The sequence below is a fragment of the Eublepharis macularius genome, chromosome 4 (genome assembly GCF_028583425.1).
Source record: "Eublepharis macularius isolate TG4126 chromosome 4, MPM_Emac_v1.0, whole genome shotgun sequence".
Taxonomy (NCBI): domain Eukaryota; kingdom Metazoa; phylum Chordata; class Lepidosauria; order Squamata; family Eublepharidae; genus Eublepharis; species Eublepharis macularius.
The window spans coordinates 154,013,387-154,030,705 of NC_072793.1; the positions used below are offsets into that span (position 1 = coordinate 154,013,387).

Genomic DNA, 17,319 nt, shown 5'->3' on the forward strand with positions numbered 1-17,319 from the left:
AGAAATGATGTCGTCACGCTGGCCACAGGAGCGGTCCCCTGTTCTGTGCGGGGCTGATTTGGCCCGTTTGGGGCCCAAATCGATCCCAAATGAAGCACAGGAACACTCCAGCAGTTGGCATAATGATGTCACTTCCAGGGGTGATGTCACTGTGCCCCTTGGGAGCGTGCGCACAGAGTGCGTTCCTGGCGTGCCTGCTGTTGGCAGGCAACCTCCGGGAGCTTGCCACCTCCCGTTGACCACCGGCAGGTCAGCAGGCAAGGTAGTAAATCCCTGGGAGTTTGTCTGCTACCAGAGGGCACCTGGGAACCCAATGTCCCATGCAGCAGATACTCACAGGACTGCAACCTCTGCCATTTAGAAGAATCCCTGCAGGTGAAAATCTGCAGAACTATCAGTATGTGGGCAACTAGTTGGTACAACAACAACCTGTGCACAAACTAAGTAAGCCACTTCGAGGATGTGTGTAATTAGGCATGCCATTGTTTAAACAGCTTTCATAACAGACAAAGCCTTAAATGATTTCTTTCCCCTGAGGCTACTAAGGAGCCAAGATTTTCAAAGTTCCTTAAAAAAGTTGCACCACCCCCCACACGCATGCTCTCAGTGGTTAAATATAGGCAAGCCTTCGTTCTTCATTAACAGTTCCAATTGCAACCCAGTTACACCTAAAGCTTGATATACACAAACATCACATGGGGAAACTATTCTCAGATGATCCCACCAGATTACAAGGAGAGGATGATACAACGGAGCGCTCCCCCAGATTAAAAAAAAAAAAACAGCCTCCTGGCACATAGAAAAGTAGGCCACAGGGACGCTTTTAGCCTTCTCTTTCACATGCCAGTTCTCTTGTGGAAGGATTATTTTTCATGGTACTGCATTCAACCACGCGATCTCCCAACCTCCGATCTAAAGTCAAACAATTCAGAAACAAGAGTTACCACATGATCTGCTGTCTCAGTAGATTATACCTTAGTTCTCTGAGATTTTTAAAAACATTGTTTATATCCTTCCATCCTACCTTTATTTAGTTATTTATTAAAACATTTTACCCTGCATTCCCTTGTGGTTCAAGGCAGCTTAATAGATTAAAAACATTTACAGTTAAAATCAAAACAAAAAAAATCTCCCAATCCTCCTCCCTTAAAAGATGCCTTTCATTTAAACTCCCTCAAAACCCTGGCAAACAGACAGGGCTTGAAGCGCCTTCTAAAAATCTCTAAGGTGGGAGGTCTTTCTCCACAATTGGTGACCAAAGTGGCTCACATTGTTCTGCTTGCCCTCATTTCATCTTCACAACAACTCTACGAGGTAGGTTAGTGTGTAATTGAGAGTGTGGAACTGGCTCCAGATCACCCAGCAAGTTCCCATGGCAGAGTGGGGATTTGAACTTGGGTCTACCAGATCCTAGTCCTACACTCTGACCAATACACCACACTGGCTCTTTGCTATATATGCAGGGTTGCCATCCTCCAGGTGGTGGATGGAATATCTCCCAGATATTAGTTCCCCTGGAGAAAATGGCTGATTTGGAAGCTGGATTCCATGGCATTATACACAGCTGAGGTCCCTCCCTTCTCCAAACCCTGCCCTCTCCAGGCTCCTCCCCTAAAACCTCCAGGAATGTTTCAACCCGGAGCTGCCAATCCTAGCCATATGCTGTATTCCATTAGACATTTGCATTATGTTGTTTAATGGTTGCCATTCAATATCTTTTTTGATATTGCTTATGACACTTTGGAATGTTTGTGCAAGATGGTGGAAGGGTGAGCAGCTATGGAGGGCAGGAGACTCAGGCTGAAGGTCCGGGGGGAGGGGGGGGAAGCAACTGTGCAGAGGAGAGCCCAGAGCTTCGTGGTAGGTAGAACACATACTTTTCCACGCAGAAGATTAATTTCTGGCGTCTCCTACTAAATAAACTTTGAGTAGCAAGCTGGAGAAAGACAAGGCTGCTCAAAGTAGGCTGGTGGTTCAAAAACGAAGCTCAGACAAGAGAAACTGAAGCATGCACTGAAAAGTTAAGCTACAGTCTTGGCAGCAGCCTCTACTATATACTCCTCAGAGTGGACAGGCTCCCTGGAGTACTGATTCCCCCTCTGCCAATATACAGGCAGTAGTATTCCCTAGAAAGTGGGCAAAGGATTCCCTAGAATCCCCTGATGTAGCCTGCATGGAAGCATCACCATTGTCTAAACTCCGTCTCTGAGTGAGCAAAGAGGACCACATTAATCACTCTGTCTTGCAGTTACAAGGAAGACATCTGGCTTTTGGTCTAAAAGATGGCTCAGAAAGTATACACAGATGAAACATGCTTCCAATAAGACCTGATTTCCAGGCACAGTGTACAATACAACCTGTCTCAGAATAAAGCTGTTTCATATACCTGGATAAAAAAACCTTCTTGTCCTTAGAAACATGACACAACACTACCAGTGTGAATTTTTATCAGACATGCTCCTCCTATATCCAAATATCTGTGGACAATGAGGGCTAGAAACTGAGTTTTTAAAATAAGGGTTGCGGCCCTCAAGATTCCAAAACAAAGCCACAGATGCCTATATTGAAAGGGCAGATTCCTCGATGTGAGTCTCGTTTCATAGCCGCACAGACCTCTGGCCCCCCCTTGACTATAACTAGCACACAATAACTGTCATAATGAAACCACAGAAAGCTTTTCAGCCAGACAGCAGTCTTCCATGAGAGGGATATAAATTGACAAGAAAATGAACAGTGATCAATTGTTCCGGGTCACACGGGAGGAGGCGGCTTTGAGTAGGGCTGGCAGCCATCCCATACTATTCAATATTTTAATTAGATATTTGAAGGGCTGAGTGGTAAATACACTAGCCGAATTCATGAATGATCTGAAGCCCAGGAAAGAAATAGTGAAGACAAGGCCAGAGATCATTAAATAAAGGTCTGACCTCAATAAGATGGAGGAATACACTGTGTCGCTGGCCTGATGCCACATAGAAGCTTATACGGGGTAGCAGCAAAGCTACGTTGATGTGTTCTCATTTTATTTATTTATTTTACTTTTACCCAGTTTCGAATTCTACCAGCTTTAGAGGATTTAAGTAGGGAGCACAGCACATCTGCTTGGCTCCTTTACCAGCATACAAAGACAAACACTTTACCGATGTACAGTTCAGCTTCAAAAGGAGAACTAGTTAGAAATAGAAAGGTGGGGTGTAAATTAAATAAATAAATATTTCCAAAAATGTGAGACTTCTTCTGTGCACATAAAGAGTCAAGACCGTCTGTACAAGCCCTACCAAGTCTCAAGCAACACAGAAAATTAGGCGGGGTGGGCGGGTGGCCTTTTTCTGTTTCCGGCCCCAACTGTGGGTCATCAGCTGTACAAAGCAGAATTGTCCACTTTATTATCCCACTAGCAGAGCCTATAATACTGGACTGTAGAAAACCCTATAAAAACATAAAATTTCTGTATAAAGCCAACATGTGTAGAAGATCCAGAGGAGTTAGCCATGTTAGTCTATCATGTGTAGAAGGACTATGGGAGCAAGTGAGCACACAGGCCACCCCCCTACTCCCAACACTAGCCAAGCTGCCTCCTCCACATGCACCACCTAATTTAATTTATTAGATTTATATTCCGCCCTCCCACACCAGCAGGCTCAGGGCAGATTACAATTTATATACATTTAAAATACATCTAACAGTTTAAAATTATAAATATATAAACATCCTAACTTTTAAAATACACATATATATATACATACACGTATACTCAGCGGCATAATAAAATGCACTATACACATACACAAGGCACCTCCCTTTCACCTTTACAGTGGAACTCAACAGGTGGAGGATGTCGCTAGTGGGGAGGGCACAGACCATGCTCGACTGAACAGGGGGGCTCCGCCTAGCATCAACCATACGCCTATCGGAACAGCTCTGTCTTACAGGCCTGGCGAAAAGACAATAAATCCTGCCGGGCCCTGGTCTCATTAGACAGAGTGTTCCACCAGGCTGGGGCCAGGACCGAGAAGGCCCTGGTCCTGGTCGATGTCAGGTGGGCCTCCCTGGAGCCAGGGACCTTCAGCAGATGTTTGCCATTACAGTGAAGAGTCCTCTGAGGCTCATATGGGGAGAGGCGGTCCTGCAGATACGCCGGTCCCAGTCTGCATAGGGCTTTATAGGTTAATACCAGAACCTTGAACCTGAAAGGCAGCTAGACACTTGCCTTCTGCCAGAGTACACCACGTCCTTCTGTTATCACTGTTCTAGTGCTAACCGTATACACTACCCCCCCCCATATAAGATTGGGGTGGCGATAGCCTTGCTGATAGAAGCTTGTGTTTCATTTTGTTTTTTAAAGATGTCACAAGCATGCAACCTAGCAAAGAGGGTAAACATACAGCCTTTGAGGAGGATTTTTTTAAGGAAGAAAATTAGCTAGAACATCAATGGGCAAAATGAAGTGGGTATGTAGAAGAGGGACCAGTGAAGTGCCCAACAGTGGTCAAGGGTACAGTCCAACAGGTGCCCATTAAAATCATTGGCAGTGCACACACAATCATTTTTAAGTAGGTATTTATTATTTATTTACTTCATTTATACCCCTCCTTTCTCCACAATAGGGATCCAAAGCAGCTTGCATCATTCTCTTCCCTTCCATTTTATCCTCACAATAACCCTGCGAGGTAGGTTAGTCTGCGGGTGTGTGAGTGGCCCAAGTTCACCCAGCAAGCTTCCATGGTGGAGTGGGGATTTGAACCTGGACTAGACTAGATCCTAGTCTGAGACACTAACCACTGTGCTCACATATTAGATCAAGCATTTTTATTTTCCAATTACAGTGAAGAATAAGAAGAACTCTGCTAGATCAGACCGGTGGCCCATCTACTCCAGCATCCTGTTTCATGCAGTGGCCAACTGGCTGCCCTGGAGGGCAACCAAGCAAGGCAGAGCAGCCCTGATGTTGCCTCTTACCTCTGCTTTACTGCCTCTGGATGTGAACATTATCTATCTGGATTAGGGTTGCCAAGTCTCTTTACCCTCCTTGCAGGATGGGGAGGGACCTGGAACTCAGTGTCTTCAACGTCTTCTTGGGATGACATCACTTCCAGGAAGTGATATCATCGCACAGGGGGTGGAAGCATGCACACACTGTGCAGCGGGCCGATTTGGGCCCCAAACAGGCTCAATTTGGCGTGTTTGGGGCCCAAACTGACCCAATGCAAAGTGTGAGAGTGTTCCCAGGGTGGCGTGATGACATCACTCCTGGGAATGATGTCATCATGCCACTCTGGGAACATACCTGGGAGGCCTATTGCCCCGTCTTTTCCCCTCCAGCCAAATGAGTGGTGGAAGGGGGTGGAGGATGTGAATGAGGGATCCCCTGCCCCCACCAGGGGACCTGGGATTCCTAATCTGGATGCAAGAATACCCTGATTTTATTATCAGTTGGGGAAAGTGGTAACTGGGACATTACTTTGTGAGTAGATTAGCAGCAAATGTACCAGCAAAGGCAAAGGCAATTTCCGAAAATAGTTGCATGACACAAAGGAAAGATGCCCGGGTCCCCAGCAATAACTAACTGCCATGCATTTATTATATAATAAACTGCCCAGAAACGATTTTCAAATGGTTGTGAACTGTATGTTTTATAGCCACAATGGCTTGGGAATATAATAACAACTTTGCTGTCCCCCCCCCCTACTCTCTGCTAAAAAGAAAAAAAAAGCACTGTGTGTGATGTTTGAATGGGGCAGGGCAAAAAAATAAACACAACAAACCAAAGAACTGCCTAATTGAACCGGATTATAGTTCTTCATCCATGCAAAGAGCAGAGGGTTTATCCTAACCCTCTCATCACTCTGTCTTTTTCTGGCTCTCAGAGCGTTTGATGCACTAATTAGCCCACCCAACCTGGGACTGCCCATCTTGGTCTTCCTTTTTGGCTCTGACCATTTTTAGCCTGAAGAAGAGCCACCCAAAACGCAACCTCAGCTTTGCCACATATGTGAGTGTTCACTGTTGTTAGTTCCTCTAGCTCAGGGGTTGTCAACCTTTTTGAGCCTGGGGGCACGTCTAGAATTTTGAGAGGGGATAGTGAATGACACCCTAAAAATGGCTGTCGCAGGAAGTGGAACTAAACACCATACCTCCTTCCTCACTTTGCAAAAAAAAAATGCAAAGGGGCATTAAAAGAACCTAAGGCAATACCAATCACATCAGATCTTTGAAGCTAAGCAGGGTCGGCACTGGTTAGTACTTGGATGGGAGACCACTAGGGAAGATTAAGGTCACTACGCAGAGGCGGGCAATAGTAACCCCCCTCTGTTAGTCTCTTGCCTTGAAAACCCCAGCAGGGGTCGCCATAAATCAGCTGCAACTTGACAGCACTTTGCACACACATGGAAAGCCCAGGAGAAGGAAGCAAGAAAGGGGATGTTATGCCAATATATATTAAAAGCACATGACAATAATCAATACTAATCAGTACTAGGCCAAGCTCCTGTACTCTCTAGATGAACTTTTAAACTTTGTATGAACTTTCTGTGTATTTTTTTCTATGTGTTAGGTAATTCAACAGGTGTGCTTTCATCCTTTGACAATTAATTAAATTAGTGGCCTCTACCGAGATTTATGTTCCTCTATCAGAGATTCAACCAATGGTGATCGCCCAACTTAACTTTTCTTGACACTTGTTAGAGATTTATAGTTTTCTTTTGCAGTTCTGACTATGACATAATTTTTTAACTAATTGGAAGGCTGTACTATGAAATTATGAATATTCAGTGAAGTGTCAAACCAATCATTATTTGTTTGTGCTATCATGTGAATAGACCTTAAATATTTGCATATGATTAGGTATATAATTGCAAACACAGATAGTATGGCAGGGTACTGATGGAAGAGATCTCTTGGGAGAATCTAGGTGAGAACTTATTCTACCTATGTATTTCATAGAAACTTTGAGCATGTTAAACTTAGGATTTATTAAGAAATGTTAGTGAACTTATTTCTTATTGCCTTTCTATGTTCTGTTGTTATAGGATTCATATTAATAGCCATTTATATTTTGATTACTTGCTTCATTAAAAAACTAGGGTGTATTTTCAATAAAGTGAAATAAACTCTAGATAGGTGTCTGCGTGTTTGATAAAGAGTTGCAAAGCAATATTGAACCCTATATAAATACATGTACTGATAAACAGCTAGTTCAAAGAACTTATCTGTTTGACAGGTCTAAGACTAACTGATTTCGGCTTCCCTGGAGAGAGATCCATCTTTCTCCTGGCTAGTTGAAGCTTAGTTTTAGACACGGGCAAAGGCTCGTTACAGGGAAATAAAGAGAAAGGAGGTGGGAAGGAATGGAATCATGAAGCTGGATGCTTACTAGTCCTAAACCTCCAGTGTCAGCTGCTGCTATTGCACCCATGGAACCCCCTTTTATTTGATCAGGAGATACCATCTATGGAAGACTGGATTTTGAAAGTTCTGAATATGGCAGAAATGGACAAATTAACGAGGAAATTGAAAGAGCAAGAAGTATTGGAATATACATTAAGCTGGGAAAAATTCAAGAAATATGCGGAGAAGGGATTCGGTTTCGTTTTCCCAGCCATGTCGGACGCTCCTCTCCGCAGGTCTGGGAGGAAACGTCCGAGCAGCCTGACCGGGCGGTTGACCTGCGAGGGTTAACCCCCAGGACTCCCAGTGAGGGAGGCAGGGTCCGGAGCACGGCGGGAAGAACCCCCTGAAAGCAATGCAGGGGGTAAATTGCCCGTTTGCTCCAACGGAGGCCGGCAGACTTGTGCAGCACTTCGCGTGCTGCCGGGCCATGGAGAACGGCAATAAGCAGATTTAAGGTGAAAACCTGTAAGTAAGTGAATCCCTTCTGATTTCTAAGCGTATGCGAAGGATTGGTGGGAGCTGAAGCAAAGAAGGCGCGGATTTCTTCCCCTTCACGGAGTTTCGGAACTTAGCTGGCGCCCCCCCCCTAAGATGGCGACAAAAAAGCAGAGCCCTGCGATGAGTAAATCGGTGATGGCAATGTTACAGGCAAAGGGGGAAACCCTGGAAGAGATGGTCAGACGAGCGGTCTTTGAAGCTATGCAGCCCTTTGTAGCGAAGCTAAATGAAATGGGGCAAAAGGTTGATTCAGTGGAAAGCGAAGTGAAAACCATTAAAGAAACAGCGTCTGGAGCAGAGCAGTCTGCACGCAAAAACGCAGTACTCATGAAAGCAACAAGTAAAGAAGTGAAGCTCTTGGAGAATCAAATAATAGGATTACAAGTGGACCGTGCCCAAACGGTACTGCGTCTCCAGAATGTAAAAGAGGAGCAAAGTGAAAATCTAAAAGATTTGGTGTCGTAACTTTTGGCGTCATTCGCAAAGGCAACTAAAGAAGAGTTAAAAAGCGATATTTTGGAAGTCCGTCGGACATCTTCAAAATATGCAATGAAGTGTCAGCTGCCTCGCGAGATTATTATTGACTTTTCATCTAAGAAGACTCGGGACACCATCTTATATAATTCGCATAATGTGGACTTGGACTATCTGGGCAATAAGGTTAAGATATTGAAGGATGTTCCATTTTTGGCTCATAAAAGAAGATTTAAGTATAAAAGACTTGCGGCTTTCCTGAGGAAATGTGATGTAAAATACAAATGGTTGTTTCCGGAAGGCATCTGGTTCAGATACAAGGATCAAACCTACAAGTTAACATCGGAAGTACAGCTGAGAGACTTTTTGTTTAACCATCAGGAGTTTCAGCAAGAAGAAAGTCCAAAGTCTGAAGGGGAGAGTGGGGGGGGAGGAGGGAACGAGCGCAGCTATTGTAGCTGCGCAGAGAGAACTGAGACCGAGACGCGGGGGGGGGGGGGGGGGGAGAAGACCTGATCCTGAATGTAGTCTGTATTTTATAAGATCTACCAATCTGATAGCATGTTAGAAAGTTAACTTTAAAGAAAAATTGCAGCATGAAGGGAATACAAGACATGTACACGTAGTGTGTGTTTTCTGTTTATATGTTGCTCTTCCCTTTTCCCCAGTCCCCTTTTTTCCCTTTATATTTCTGTAGTTTTTTGTAGTGAAATTAAAAATAAAAAAAAAAAATTAAAAAAGAAATATGTGAAGAAAAAGTGGGACATGAAGGGGAAATTGTGGTCTTTGGATAGTTGTTAAGGGGGAGATAGAAACTTACTTAAGGTTAAAAGGGGGTATATTTTATTATATTTTATGGGATTAGTATAGAGTTATGGTATTATGGTATTATAAAGTTAAGAGTAAGATAGCGTATTTATATGGGAAGTAGTAAGGTTGAATAATAAGAATGTATAGGTAATAGGGAGTATATACGATATTTTAGTGATGTAACAGAAGTAATAGATTTATAATATAGATAATAGGTATTTAAGGATTAGTATATTACATATATATATATATATATATATTTCTTTTTTCTCTTTTAGTGAGTATATGAACTTATTATATACTTATATATTTTTTATACTCTTAATTTAGATAAGTAGTATATTAAGATAGTTAATACAACTAACAGATTAGATTAGTATGTATTATATAGATATATAGTATATATATTATTATTATCGATTTTAAGAATTTAAAGTATATATTCTTTAGGTTAAGTTGGGTATGGAAAACTGTTGGGAGTCACTAGATAAGGGAGGGGGGGAAGGATGGGGAAAATGTAATGGGGTGGAAATGATAATGATTATCATGTTTATGTTTGTTAACCCATCCAATAAAAAAATTTGAAAAAAAGAACCCCCTTTTATTTGAATGAGGGCAGTCTCTAACAAGCCTGGCCTACAAGGGTCCCACCCACTTTCCGAGCAGCTTGGTGTGTGCCAAGCTGGTGGGCGCCATGGCACCCACAGGCACCACACTGGGGAACCCTGCTCTAGCTCTGTATCTCTTAGTATTCTGATACATGAACAGTACAATAGAGGAATGCCAAGAAGGAAAATAATATTCCTTACACAACCCATCATATCACATATTTTAAAAATTCCCCAAATGGCACCCACGTGGGGTGGAAGTTGTGCTGCTCCATGATGACACAGGCACCAACCAACACAGGACCACAACCACATTTCAGAAACCATTCACAATCATTGGAGATGCCATCAGTGAGGGGTGGTTTGTTTTCCACAGGGACAATAGGTTGCTACTTGAGACCTGGGAAGATGTGGTATTCTAGCAATAAAAGCACTACCCTGAAGAAAGATCTCTGGATGGCCCAGGACAAGAAATAACAGTCTGCAAAAGCACAGTTTTCCTCAAACCCAAATCTGCCTCCTTACTGGAATATTTGTTCTGGCCTCAAGCTCTACACTATGCAGCCTGATAATCTGATTAAGCACAGGAGTGCTGTGCTTTAAATTGCGGCTTTGGGCTGTGAAAAACTTTATGCTAAACACACACACACACACACACACACACACACACACAAAAGGCACCAAAAACACAATGCTGTTACCTCATCTCATCCTCTCCTTTTTCTTCCCCAGACTAAACACTGCCTTGGTGCTTCTGCTTCCCCTTAATCAAACACCCACTCAATTGCTTTTCATCTTGTTTGTTCTTCTGGGATCGGATGTATGGCCAAGACCCCAACAGATCTCACCTTTGGCAGGGGTGTGTGCTGTGACAACAGTACACATCCTGTTGTGAGCTCTGCTGCACTTGCCAGCTAAGAGCCTCCATGTTTCTCCCTTATTGCCTAGACTTTCGGCCTAAAGGGACTGAGAGCATGGGGCATATTGGTCACACTACATTAATTCAAATAAATGCAGGGGCTGTGCATTCAAAAACATACATGTAAAACACACACAAATAAAAAGGAGATTATACTGAAGCAGTGTTCTATGTGCTAATGGGCATCACTCGCAGCACCGTTCCAAGCAGATTTACTCAGGAGCAAATCCCACCAAGCTCAATGGGACGTACTCCCTAGAATGAGTGTTACGGACAGCAGTCTGTGCTGGGGTGGCAGCCATGGCAACTGGACACAGCTGCATCCTGTCTTGCACAGTTCCCACTTCCTAATAGCCGTCCTCAAGGAAGTCGGAAGAGGCTGCTGGTCAACTTTGGTTTCCGGTGAGCGCTTGTCTGTTTTGTGAACTTCTTGCTCTGCTCATCTTAGACCATTCGCTTGACTTGGATCACCGGATGCTCTCCACATTTAGACATTTCAGTCCGGCTTGCCAGGCAGGTCATTTGAGAACTGGGTTCTTTGTAGAGTATGGAAGGCGAATGTCTCATTACTCCACAACCAAAGGTTACGAAGGCATGATAATTTGCCAAAAAGCTATTGTGCAAGTCTTAACACTGAAACTTTCTTAGCCTGCAAAAACCCAGGGCAATGCAATTGGCTGGGCTTTTTGCTTCGCTTGGAACATGGGCTGCATGCATTGGTATATGACCCAGAACAAACTTACCTGACTGCTATAGGCTTGTCCCAGTAGGAGTCCACGATCTTTGCAAGGGGAGCAGCAGAACGTCCACAGGTGAGTCGCTTACATCTGCAGCCAGAAATCTGCGCAGTACCCAGAGTTCAGGCAACCTTTTAAAAAAATTAATTTTTTTTAGCAAAGTTAATCTTCTGCCACATGGAGAGGATGAGTCAATGAAGCAGGTAAATTTGTCTGTTCAGGATGCAATTCAGAGATTCTAGTTTCTAGAATCAGTGAAGGTAAATCCCCCAAAAGATGTGCATGAAGATCTTAGTCTCACCCATTTGATTCACAGAAGCCGATTAATCCATACAAAGAGCAGGATGTTAGTTAAAACAAATGCATGACCCAGTCCTAATTAAACACTTCTTCGTTCTCACTGATTTCAACTCAAGACATTTAAACATGTGTTTAACTCAATAAAAGCAGTGGTGGTTGAAAGTGCTTCATTCTGATCGGGTTGTGTGCCAAGTACATGTATGCACAGTTACTCACTCTATATCTATTATTCAAATATAACATGGCCAGTCTTGGCACAGACCATTTTTGATTTTATCACTTCTTATTATAGCTACAAAGTGTAGTTTGTTTTTTAAAAATAATACAATGAATTCTAGGAGCTGCATTCCCTGATGTGTGCAAAAAAGGGGAAACACTTCTTTTAAGATGAAGCTGGCTACAATGCAGACATGCATCATATACTAGCAAGCAAAGTATACCTTTTTTTTTAATTCCATGGCTTTCTTCTATGCAAATGTATGCTTATCTAATCAGTTAAATTAACCAGTCAATTCAAATGCATAGGATTAATCAACTAGGATATCTTAAAGCAGACGATAATCCTACTTCCTCCACATTCCGAGCCATCAGCCAATCAGCAAGGGCACAGCAAGGCATGAAGATTCATCAGCTACGCAAATGACTGACTGTGTCATTCTAAAAAGAGGTACTCCCTTCTAAACCCATTTACTCCAGTGGGTGTGTAATGCTGCTTAGGATGGCACTGCAAAGGTTGCTTTCAACTACCAAGTGCCCATAAGGTTCTACGGGTGGCTATAAAAGGTAAAGGTAGTCCCCCTGTGCAAATACCAAGTCATTACTGACCCATGGGAGGACATCGCATCGCAATGTTTTCTAACTTTGCCAGAAATAAACATATGTAAGAAGCATAGCTCAAAATGGATGCACGTTAGTTAGTAAGGTCCTACAGGTGGTTATAGCTGGCTCCCAAATATTGCTGTCCTACACAGTTGCACCCTTTTAAGTCTATTGAAGGCAGTGGGCTTAGAACAGCTTAGCTATGCTTGGTACTCAGATGGACATAGTTTTGACTGGTCCAAAAATGTGATCTAAGGCTGGGTCTAAACCCTCCCTCCTCCCATGGCCTCCCAAGTTTCTAGCCTGTGGCCTGCCCCACCCCTAGTAGTACAACAATGAATCGTGGTATCTTTTGCTTACCATCTGGACTGCCGGGACTTCATTTCTCTTCTCAGTCAACGCACCTCAAGCTACAAAGACACAATATGCAGAATGTAAAGGGAGTGTATTCTCTTAAGGAAAGCAAATGCCGTTCTCCTTCAGTGGACAGTTAGGGCCTGCCTATTTCTACTTGGCTCAGATCTCCTGCTCTTTTCATAAGTGTACCAAAGAGAAAATTTTACCAGGTAGAGTTTCTCCCATCAAAATGCTGCAGGGTGGGAGATAACAATCTCTGCCACGGAAACTCGCTGGGTGACCTTGAGCCAATCATACTCTCTCAGCCTAACTTACCTCACAGGGTTGTTGTGAGGATGAAATGGAGAGATGTAAGTTGCTTTGGGTCCCCACTGGGGAGAAAGGAGGGATATTAGTGAAGCAAACAAATAAAAAGCATGCCTTTAACAGAAGCCAAACACACAGAAATATTGCAAAGTGAGCCTTTGCCCACTTACTGGTATGCTAGGAAAAACTTCATTCTGCTAAATTTCTGAGTATCAGCCAGCCAGTTAAGCATAATAATAGGAAGACCCGGTCTCCTGCTTCAGCTCCTCCTGGTCTCCCTTTCTGATTCCCAATGCCACTTAGCGGGGCAAAAAAATGGCGGCATCACACCAACAGAGCAATGTCAGTTCCAGCAAATACCGATGTGACGTCATTTCAGGGTATTCATCCGAAGTGATGTCACACCAGTGTCCGTTCCCCCTGACCCCGTCCCCCTCCCTCTCCCACTGGTTGCCAGCTGATATAGCTGGAAACATTAGTTAGTAAAAAGGTAGCAAACCTATGCGGCATCTTGGATTGCCAACCTCCATGAGGGGCCTGGATATCTCCCAGAATTATAACTGATCTCCAGACTACAACGAACGGTTTCCCTGGAGAAGATGGCTGCTTTGGAGAATAGGTTAAATGGCATTATCCCCCACTGAGCTCTTCCCCTCCTGAAACCATCCCCTCCCTAGGCTCCATCCACAAATCTCAAGGAATTTCCCAAACCAGAGTTGGCAGCCCAGCATGAAATAATAACTTGGTCAGTAATTATCAGTAATTCTGATAGACAGACACTTTTATAAGGGAGTTGGAGACAAAGGGCTAAGGATTCCTGCTTCCCCCTTCAAAATAGTCTGCTGCCAAATCCTACTGCCACAAGTATCACCCATCCACACTTGCTTTTGCAATCCGAGGGGGGTGGTACCCACAGAGGCTTGGATTTAGCTCAAGGGCTACCAGTTCCTGACCTCTGAACTAAAGGCACTAGTCTTCTATCCAGTTTGAGAAACCCTTGTCTATAATACTTGATAGGATTTCCCCGTCTAGTGACCCACTTCTTCCTCTGCTGTTTTACAAAGCTAAAAGTAGAAAGAATCAGGATAAGGGTCTTTATACTGGTATACCAATGCTAATTATAAAGTAGCATTATTACCACATCAAGGTAATGTGCTGTGCAGCTGCACAGCACAAGGCCTCACATGAGCCAGATGAGGAGTGGTATTGGGGGGGGTGGCAGCTGGGGCAGGTCAGGGCTTACCATAGCATGCTGAAAAGGGCAAGAGTCCAGTAGCACCTAGAAGACTAACAAAATTAATGGTAGGGTACGAGCTTTCATGAATCACTCACAAAAGCTCATACCCTACCACTAATTTTGTTAAGTCTTCTAGGTGCTACTGGACTCTTGCTCTTTTCTACTGCTACAGACAGACGAACACGGCTACCCATCTTGATCTACAGCAAGCTTGGAGGAAGGATGGGATTAAAATTGTTATAAATGAACAAATACATGACTGAGAGACATTCCTCCCATCCCAGTTGTTGGCACTCAGGCTACCAGAAAGCCAGAATGGTGTAATGGTTGGACTAGGATCTGGGAGACCCAGGTTCAAGCCCCTGCTCTGCCATGGAAGCTTTCTGGGTGACCTTGGGCCCATCACACACACTCAGCCTAGCCTACTTCATAGGGTTGTTGTAAGGATATAATGGAAAAGAGAAGAACGATATAAGCCTCTATGGCCACTGGGGAGAAAGGTGGGGTATAAAGTAAACAAACACACATGCACTAGTGAACACATACACTTGTGAATGAACACACTAGTGAACACACACACACACACACATGAGGCTGCCTTACAGTAAGTCAGACTATTGGTCTATCAAGGCCAGTTCTGTTTTCTCGAATTGGTGGCTGTTGCACTCCAGGGGCTCAAGTTAAAATATTTCACGTTCCTACTACCTGATCCTTTTCACTGGAGATGCCCGGGACTGAATTTGGGACCTTCTGCCCACAAAGCAGAAGCCACTAAGCCACAGCCTCTTCCATAGGAGAGTCATATTAGGACCCATGAGTATTAATTTAGACATGAATATTGGCCATCAATTCATGGCAGAAGATTTATCAATGGATATAAGCCATGAATGATGCTGTGATGATTAAAAACGCCATGTCTCCAATGAACAGGTGCCATGTGCAAATGATGGGGTCCAGGTATTTCACCATGTCCTGCCCGAGAGCTTTCCGAGGCATCTAGTTGGCCAGCACCAGAGACAGAGTGCTGGACTAGATGGACCCTTGGTATGATATGACATGTCAGGTTTTGTCAGAAAGGGGACTCAAAATAAAAGAGCCAGGATCCTAACACCTTGGGATAAAGCTATGGCACAGCTGCATTTGGAAGTTCTGATCACTCCACTTTACAAAGGACACACAGAGCTGAAAAAGGTGTAGCAAATGCAGCCCAAATTATGAAGGCGTTGGAACACCTTCTTTACAAGGCAAGGGAAAAGCCTTCAGGGCTTCTGTTGTTCAGAAACAGACAAGGGAGGAACCAGCCAGGACTCATGGTGGAGGGAAATATCTTCTCTCCCTGCCAGTCCCCACCTTCCATCTCTTGGTTTCCCCCTCTCTCCCCTCTTCACTCCCCCTGCCACCCAACCTTTGTCCTGTACACCCTACCACCCACCTGGACTTCCCTATGGTTGCTATTTCCAATTCACTGCCATTTCTGGCTCCCACCCCTCCAGACCTGCTAGCTCCTGCTTGTCTCCCTTCAACGCCCCCCCCACCCTCCTCTTTAAGATCTTTGTGTTCTTCTGCAAACTGTAGTCATGTATGAGCCCATTTGCCATTTTTGATCCACAGTGGGTGGGGGTCACACTTGGCTATTAAGGATGATGAAGATGAAGATGATGATGACGGGAGGATTATAAAGGTTAACAAAATTCCAAAAGGCGTGGAAACAGTACATAAAGAGAAACTCTTTATAAAGCAGGATTAACTTATAGAATTCACTGCCAAGGAATACGGTAATGGCCACTAGCTTTGGTAGCTTTAAGAAAGGATCAGACAAATTCAAGTCCATCCACTATTAGCCATAATGGCTACATGCAACCTCCAATTTGGAAGCAACACGTCTCTACATATACCAAACCCAGAGGAAAGGGGCTACTTTTACATCCTGCTTGCAAGTTTCCCAGAAGCATTCTGTCTGTTCACTGCTGGAAGCAGAATACTGCGCTTGATGGCTCTTTGGTCAAACCCAGCAGGACACTTCTTATGAGCCAGCAAAGCAATTTTTATGTTCAAGGCTCGCCGCTCAAACCAACCCCAGGATGCTGCTTAGCTGGTGCGGATGCCAGTGCCAGTCAACACCAAGCCTTTTGCAGGCACACAAAACAGTATGTTGTGTGTGAGTGGGGTGGGGGAGGCTAGTCCACTGTACCAAGGGTAGGACAATCCTGTGAAAAAACAAGGGAGCGTTATTCTTGCCCGTGTCCATTTTTGGCTGGTCCTCTGCTTCACCTTTCCAAACAAGAATGGAGACAGAAGATATCCTCAGCTCCATCGCCCCCAGGGGAGAGGATTCCAGTTGGCATGGTGACAGTCGCCCAAGCTTTCTTTTAACAAACAAGAATAAAAATGTTTTGTTCTCATTAAGAAAAAATAGAGCTGCATTCCTGATTGGTGAGTAATGTCTCTGCCTCCGAGTTAAGCTCCCAGAAAGCTGTGGCAGGTTGGAACTGTTTCCAGTTCAGCCCACGCAACTTTCATTATTGCCTCCTGAGCCTCCAGGTACTCTACGAAAAGGGTCAAGGCCCACACTCTTCTACATCGCTTGGTACAAGGCTCCCCAAACTGAAAACCGATGCTTTTTTCAAACTCCCCAATGGGCCATGAGATGCCAGCTGGGTGGAGTTGGTGTGGGCAGGGGCTGGGTAGTAGAGTATCTGCTTTGCATGCTAAAAGTCCCAAGTTCAAGCCCTGACATTTTGAACAAAAATGTTCAGGTAGTGGTGATTTGAAAAACCTCTGCCTGAGACCCTGAACAGCCATTGCTCATCAGAGTAGAAAATACTGACTTAGAGCTAACCTGCAAGAGAATTGCATGAAGATGCT

General features: G+C 44.1%; 1 protein-coding gene across 1 annotated transcript in view; it reads right to left on the bottom strand.

Moving 5' to 3' along the window:
• The window catches only part of PLXNB1 (plexin B1), a 125,404-nt gene that overhangs the window by 85,826 nt on the left and 22,259 nt on the right, over positions 1–17,319 (bottom strand). The window contains exons 2-3 of the mRNA XM_054978319.1: positions 12,915–12,964; positions 11,442–11,566 (exon numbers count right to left, since the gene is read on the bottom strand). The gene's annotated coding sequence lies outside the window, so the exon portion shown is untranslated. The remainder of the gene's footprint in view (positions 1–11,441; positions 11,567–12,914; positions 12,965–17,319) is intronic.